This window comes from Octodon degus, unplaced genomic scaffold, assembly GCF_000260255.1.
Source record: "Octodon degus isolate 3935 unplaced genomic scaffold, OctDeg1.0 scaffold00043, whole genome shotgun sequence".
NCBI classification, from domain to species: Eukaryota; Metazoa; Chordata; class Mammalia; order Rodentia; family Octodontidae; genus Octodon; species Octodon degus.
Window position 1 is genome coordinate 2,291,019 of NW_004524619.1, and position 8,297 is coordinate 2,299,315.

Here is an 8,297-nt window from a genome sequence, read left to right on the forward strand (position 1 = left end):
ATAGAAGTGTTTGACAATATTTTCCTTCTGTCCACAAACTCTGCAGACTCTTCATCCAGTGACTAATATGACCTGGGCCATCTTCTCTACACAAACATTAGCGCAGCCATCTTTCCCAGAATCGAGGAGCAAATTAAGTTTGAGAACTCAGATACCACTGTGGTTGAAATTCCACCTAATCTTTAGCCACTCAGTGTTTCTCACCTCAGGTCTACAGTGCAATCTGCTGCTTTCTCTCCTTGCCTTCATCTTTGTGGGCATTTTAACAGAAAATCTTAAGGGGACCTATCAGATATCTCTAGACAGTCCTTTGTGAACTCAAATTGCATACATCTTACCGAAGACTTTTGGTGTAGGACTACACAGTACCTTCAATATTTTAACATAAGATATGAAAGTTAAATTAGAGAATAGTCTGATATATGGAATTTAGCTGCACTCCAGTTTTTCAGGGATGCATCTGTTCATGTCTTAAGGCATACATAAATGAATTGATAATTTGATATCAGGGGGAGTTGGCTACATATGTGACACTTATTATGACACTACAGCATTTGGAATGGGAATAGCATTATATTTGAAGGACTAGCATTATGTTCTTTAAGTATTTTTTGATAGAATAGTGTTTCAACTTCTGGTGTTTTAATGTGGAAATTCAAATTTATTAATTAATTATAGCATAATTTCTAATACCCTTTAGTCAAATTAAGTGGCAAGCTGTGAATTATTTCATAATCTCCATTTTAACAGTACAGGTACACAATCGAAAGAACAATCAATTAAAGAAAACTATTTTCTTCCTGTGAGTGGCCTGAGGTGACCTGTGAAAATGGTTCGCTACTTTCTCGACCCAGAAAATGCCTCAAAATCATGCAAATCAAGAGGCATAAATCATCACGTTCACTTTAATAACACATGTGAAACTGCCCAGGCCTTCAAGGGTATGCATATCCGAAAGGCCACCAAGGATCTCAAGGATGTCACATTAAAGAAGCAACGTGTGCCATTCCGGTGTTACAATGGTGGAGTTGGTATGAGTGCCCAGGCCAAACAGTGGGGCTGGACACAGGGTTAGTGGCCCAAAAAGAGTGCTGAATTTTTGCTGCACACGCTTAAAAATGCAGAGAGTAATGCTGAGCCTAAGGGTTTAGATGCAGATTCTCTGGTGATTGAACATATCCAGGTGAACAAAGCACCCAAGATGCGCCGCCGTACTTATAGAGCTTATGGCTGGATTAATCCATACATGAGCTCTCCCTGCCATATTGAGATGAGCCTTACTGAAAAGGAACAAATTGTTCCCAAACCAGAGGAGGAAGTTGCACAGAAGAAAAGGATATCCCGGAAGAAACTGAAGAAACAAAAACTTATGGCAAGGGAATAAATTAAGCATGAAGTAAATGCAAATAAAATAAAATAAATGTTATCTAAAAAAAAAAACTATTGAAATTTCAAACAAAAACATAGGAATGTAACATCAGCATTGTCCATAATATATCTAACAAAACGGATATGCTTCATTTTATTTGGATTGCAACATGGGTCCCTTTTTGAAAGAAAATTTCTTTATCAGTCACATATTAAAACATTCACTCTATAATGTTGTATATTACTTTAGGCTAAGACTGTAAGATAAAATTCCCAAAGTAATTTTTCTAACAGAGCTCATAAGTTTTCACCACCCTCATCCTTGAATATGCATGATTTCCCATTACTGTTTATTGTTAGGACTTATTCTGTCTTTACAGTACCTGGGCACAAAAGGCTATGTTATATTTGCAGTGGGAATCATAATTTTTAGGACCCTTGTGCTTGTAAAACTACCTTTATAATATTACTATAAAGTAGTTCATTTTATGGAGCATTACGTATCAAAGTAACACAAAGCTGCACCAATGCGTGGCCTGAGTTGTTAGTTTCCTGATGTTGTAGCTTATTGTTTTAAAATAGTAGTCAGGGAGTTCCTTGTGTTACAGCACCTTGACTAGCTTCAGGCTGGCTCCCTGTGTTTGCCTTCCCTTTGTATTTCCTCTTCATTACTCTCTCCCTACTGGAATTATTAACCATATTCTGAGTCTTGGGACTTCACATTGTCTCCTGCCAAAAGCAGAATATGTTTCTGTATCCTAGTGATATTAAGCTTGGTGGTATGACGAGCTTAAACCAACAGAATGTGAGCAAAAGTGAAAGCGCAACAGCTTTAAGCCAAAGCCTGAAAACACAGAGAATGCTTCTACTTGGTCCTCTGTAATCCTGTCATCTGCTATGAGCAGAACGTGAAGTGACATGCTGTATGTGCTAGGCCCAGAATGAAGGATATATGTGGAACAGGTCTGAACACAACCCAAAGTTTAGAGTTTGGACTGGCCAAGCCCATCCAAGATCCCACAAATTACAGATGGTCTGTAATTCTGGAGTGAGAAGAGTGTTTTTGCAAGTAATGGAGACATTAGGATCATTTGTTATGAAACAGCGCTGTAACTATAGCTAATTAATACCTTTCCCATTGTCAGTTTCCATGCATTTACCCTCTTGCGCGTGCTTAGTATTTTGGGGTGGCTATTCAAACGGATGGAATCTATTGCAACATGTCAAGGGTCAATTAAGTCATTTTTGCCATAAAATTTCCAGGGTAATTTTACCAGTGTGACATTTGATGCTTTCAGTGCTCTAATGTCAGTCACCTTTTAAAAGGATTTCTAGATGAGCATTTAGCCTAAAAAAATCAGGTGATTATTTGGGGGTTCAACTATTTCTGTTAATGAATCGTGACTTGTCTGTTCAAATTAAAAAGACCCTGAGGATAGACTCTCTTTGTCTTATAGCATGTTTTGAACTCTTAACATGTAAAAAAGCATCTGACCAATCTGATGAAGTAGCATGTGAGCTTAGCCAAGATGCTTCAAGTGGACCATACATTTTTTCTTATACACCTGCATATCTGTGGCAGGCAAATTCTAGGATAGTCTCCAAATATCTTTACCTTGTGGTACATACATCCCACCTAACATTTTCCTTTTACATGTGGAAGGGACCTGTAACTTGCTTCTAATAAAGAATATATTGTAATAGTGAATTGTATGTCAGATCCATGATTGTATTACATATTTAGTATCTCTCTTGCTAAGAATCTATGCCTGCTTCACTATCTGTCTCTTTCTCTCTCTCTCCATCTCCCCATCCCCACTCCTCCTTCCCTCAATGAAGCAATCTTCTATGTGGTGAGGTCACCTGGCAAGAAACTGGGGGCAACCTCCATTTGACATCTAGTGAGAAACTGAGGCTCTCATTTCTGCAGCAAGCCAGAAATGAATGAGGCAGACTACAGACTACGGCCTCATCTAACAAGCTGATTGCAAACCTGTGGAGAGACCCACAGGCAAAGAGGCTCCTGATTTGCTGAAACTCTGGGTGGTTAAATGTATGCTTTAAGAAGCTCTACTTATTATTTCACAATAGATTAAAAAACACACTGATAAGATAGGAAATTTATGATTCTGATAATACAATACATATTTACTTTCATTCACTTCAAATTGAATACTTACCAAATACAAAGCACACTGAGCATTCAAAGGTAAGACATACTGCATATCCTTGAGGAGTTCATAGTCTAGTGAGTGTCAGACATTTAATCAGTTGTTCAGAACACAAAGTGGCAAACACTTTAACAGGGAGTTGAACTAAATGGCATAATACATTATTTATACTTTTTTGGCACAACCTTTTAGCCTATACCTAGAACAAAAAATGGAGTGTATGGCACACACTATAAAGTTGGTGTTGAAATATGTTTATAAAGGACCCATCTATATATAATTTGTCTTAGTTACTTTTTTACATTGTTGAGACAAACACCTAAAGGAGGAAAGATTTATTTTAGCTCACAGTTTGCAGAGATTTCAGTCTGTATTTGGCTGGCTCCAAGGCAGGGTGGCATGGCAAAGGGGGGCATTGTAGAGCAGGCAGGAGTCAATAAAACACAAACAGCAGTAGCAGCAGCAAGCCACACACGGCGATCCTTTTTCTGTCCCTGTCCTATCCAGGATACCCACCTATGGAACTCACACCCAGTGTAGGGCAGCCTTAATTCTAGCATTGTACAATGAATCAATCCCATCATCACATTCCCTTGATTCAGCCACTTCTGAAAAGCCCAACCAATAATCACATGAGGCTTGGGGGATGGGGAGGATCTGGATGTATGCCATAACAATACTGCATTAATAGATGCTAACTAGAGAAATAGTTTGAAAGCCAGATATAAAAATGTATTAGAATTCGTAAGATTGGTTTGCAATGGCTGCTCACAAAGCCAGATGGGGAAAAGTGCAAGGGGTCTATATCTGCACGCTGGAGATCTGAAGGATCCAGCCTAAGGTCTGGAGCTCACTATAAAGTGTTGTGCAAGTTTTCATGAGGAGGCTGAAGGGTCTGCTCCTGAAAGCTGAAGGGCTGGTGTTGGAAGCTGAAAAGTGCACTGGAAGCCAGGAGACAATGTCCAAGGTGAAGGTGAAGACTAGCATTCCTCTGAAGAAACAAGCAATCCTTTTTTTCTTTTTCTTTTATACCATTTTGCTGACAATGCTCCCTAAGTTGGATCTTCCACACGCAGAACTATGCTGAGCCAATTTAGTTGGGCATGTTTTACTCAAGTTGACACAATCAGCTATGACACATACCTCATAAAAAGTAATTCAATGGGAATAATTGCTAACATAGAGAACAAAAGCATCAAAAATGACTTTGCATACGTAATTGTAAGCATGACCCCATTATTTTCCAGAAAACTTGAAAATCAATGCTGATCATCTCTTATAAAAAAAAGTTCTGCCTCCTTAGAGAATATAGTTTTGAGATAAGATGCTTTCAGAATGAAAGCTAAGACATTACTTTTATTATTATATACATTGGAAGAAAGCTTCTTTAGTAAATGGTGCTGCAAAAACTGGTTACCTACACATCAAAGATGAAATATAGACGCATATCTCTAAACTAAAATAAAAATGGATTAAAAATCTAAATGTTATAATAGAAACAATCTGTTGGAAAATAAAACAGGTAAAAACTCTTGAAGATATAGACATAAAGACTTTCTGAACAGAATCCCAATTGCATAAGAAATATCATTAAGAATCAACAAATTAAAACACTTCATTCACATCCAGGGTAAGGACCCAGAGTGAAGAGATAACCAACAGAATGGGAAAATGATTTTGCCAGCTATTCTTCAGACAGAGGATTAATTCAACAAACAAACAAACAAACAAACAAAATGTAAACAGATCTTCAAAATAAAATTCAATCAAAAAATGCTCAACTGAAATAGACATTCTCAGAAGTACAGCCGATGAATACATGAAAAGTGTTCACTATCTCCATATATTAGAGAAATGCAAAGTAAAACAACACTGAGATTCCATTTCACTCCAAAAGGAGTGGCTATCTTTAAAAAACACAAAAATAAATACTGCTGAGGCTGCAGGGAAAGAGAAACTCTTCTTCACTGCTGGGCATGTAAACTAGTACAATCATTATGGAAATAAGTGTGGAAATTGCTCAACAAACTAAAACTAGAAATTCCATTTAATCCATCTATTTTTCTAGGTATCTTCCTGATAGAGTTAGAGATATCACATTATAGTGAAACACATATACCCATATTAATGGCAGCACAATTCAAAATAGATAAATCTTGAAAGTGGCTTGTATGTCTACAAATATGTGAATGGATAAAGAAAATATTGTTTATACATTGTGGAGTACTACTATTCCATAAAGAGGGATACACTCGGGGACTGGGGAGATGGTTCAGTGGAATAAGCGCTTCCCTGGCAAGCGCAAGCACCTGAGTTCAATCCCCAGTTCCACAAAAAAAAAAAAAAAAAAAAAAAAGGGATACACTCAAATCATCTGTAGGAAAATGGATGTACCTTGAGATCATAACATTATGTAAAATAAATCAGACACACAATTATTACATAATTTCTCTTATGTGAGAAACCCAATGTATAAATAAAGAGCAAAATAAAAAATGGATAATAGGGAGCCAAAGTTTTTGCTAATGGAAAGGGGACAAAGAGATGGAGGAAGGAGGGAAAATGGATGAAAAAGAGCACTGTTAAGTACATGCAGCAACATGGGATTACACTCCCACAACAACTATAATCATCATGTACTGCAAACACGTACCAAAAAAGAAAAAAAGATAAAAGAAGACATTACATTTATTATAAAGCCTATCATTTAGGTATATCATTTAGATATATCATGGAAGATGTTTGAGCAATACAACAAAAGACACTTGTCTTTTCAACGTCCAAAATAAACGATGTCCAAGATTTGCTATTTGGAGTGTGCAAACACTGGACTTCAGTCATTGTTATTGTATTTATAGTAATTTCTTCTTCCTGTATCGTGTCTTTTCTGATCAAGAGCCTAAGATAATACTGTATCTTTTCTTAATTGAACAGTCACTGTGTGTTAAGTATGTTGGAGGAAGATACTTCATTTAATGTTGTCCATAACCTAACACAGTAGGGACTATTTTATCTCCAGAGATAGACTTTAAGCCAAAGGGGTTAAGATACTGTGTTCGTCTCACAGTTTCATACATCACTGTCTCAGACACTGGCCACAGGGTCACACATTGATTGCCTGGCTTTTGAGGACTTCCTCTGAAATTTTGGTAGATGCCTCCATGATCCTGTAACTGTCCAACTTTGGATGTCTGCAAAGCCAGCACCACACACATGATGTGAAATCTACTGATAGCCTGAGTGGACTGTGCGCAGCTAAGTGAGTCGCTGAGCCACTGCTGCAGGAGCCTCTGTGTGTCTGGACAGCCGAGCATAGGGAGAAGAATCCTGGAAAGCTAAGGTGGCTAAGCAGCCTCAAGTATGCCTTCTCAAATGAAACTTACACTTTCAAACCCTTGAGCCTGTGATAAGTGTGCTCTTGATGGTTCCTGAAATGTCCTCAAGGCAGATTTCCTAATGTTCTAGGGCAAAATACTTGGTTTCTATTTAAAGTCAACAATATATGTGCTTTTTTTTTTTTTTTCCTAGCCTAATTGCAAGCTTTTCATATTTTTCTACTCTGGATTTTGCTCCCAGCTCTCACTGTAAATTGAGCTATAAGCAGCCAGCAATATCTACACCACAGCCTGAATGCTGCGCAGCCTTCAAATTTCTTCTGCTAGATAACTAGTTCATCACCTTTAAATTTAGCTTTGCAAACTCAGTACATGGACAATATGTTGACACATTCTTTGCTTCACTATACACCAGTGGCCTCTAGTGCAATTCCTAATGGATTCCTCAATTCTGTCTGAAACCTCAAGAGTAGTCTTTCTTTCTTTCTTTCTTTTGGTACTAGGGATCGAACTCAGGACCTTGTGCTTGACAGGCAGGCATTTATACCACTGAGCTATATCCCCAGCAAGAGTAGTCTTTAGAGTGTGCATTCCTGCCACCTGAAAATACTATGGAGGAAGGATGGAAGCTTGGTAAAGAAAAGTCTTACACTGTGGTCCAGTTCTAAGAAAGTTCTGGTTGAGATCTGAGTAGGGTATTTCTATGGATGCCATAAACGGAACAAGAAAGAAATGATTTTTTAAAAAATGTGCTGAGAATTGAACCCAGAGCCTCATGATGCTAGGAAATTGCTAAGGAAATTGCTCTACCACTGAGCCATACCTAGCCTCAAAGGAAAAGATGATTCTTAATGTTGGTCCCATATACAGCCCATGCCCACTATAATCCTCTCCCCACTGTTGTAACTGTCCTAATAACCTGTTTTGGTAATTAGGATGTACATCTTATCAGGTTAATCAAGGTCACTATGGCAATGTCATGATCTGATAATGGCCAATTAATCTGCACAGGTTGAGAGTTGCAGAGGAGAAAAGAGCTAGAAGGGATGTGGATGTTGGCCTGGCCAGAGTGGGCTAGGCTGAGTGTTCACATAGGTCGTGGCCTAGGAGTAAGCCAGGTATTGTCATGGGCTGTCCTGGCTTCCACTTTTTTGGGGAGAACATTTATATTTTTTGTGTTTTCCTCTTTCTTTTATAAAATTTTATTTTAAAGAAAAAACTCAAAAACATAAAAAGAAAAATGAAAACAAAACAACAAAAAAACCACACAGAATTTCAAGACAAGATAGGAAATTAACAATGGTTGTTATAGTCAAAGCAATTGCTCAGATTACCAGATATAGGTATGCATGATTGATCACACAATTAAACTCACTGTTCTTTTCAATAAACCAATAGAAATAGTATAATTATCTTAGTTATC

At 37.7% G+C, this 8,297-nt stretch overlaps 1 pseudogene; it reads left to right on the forward strand.

Moving 5' to 3' along the window:
* The first annotated feature begins 829 nt into the window (after positions 1 to 829).
* On the forward strand, positions 830 to 1,384 carry LOC105742241 (annotated as a pseudogene).
* The last annotated feature ends 6,913 nt before the right edge of the window (positions 1,385 to 8,297 follow it).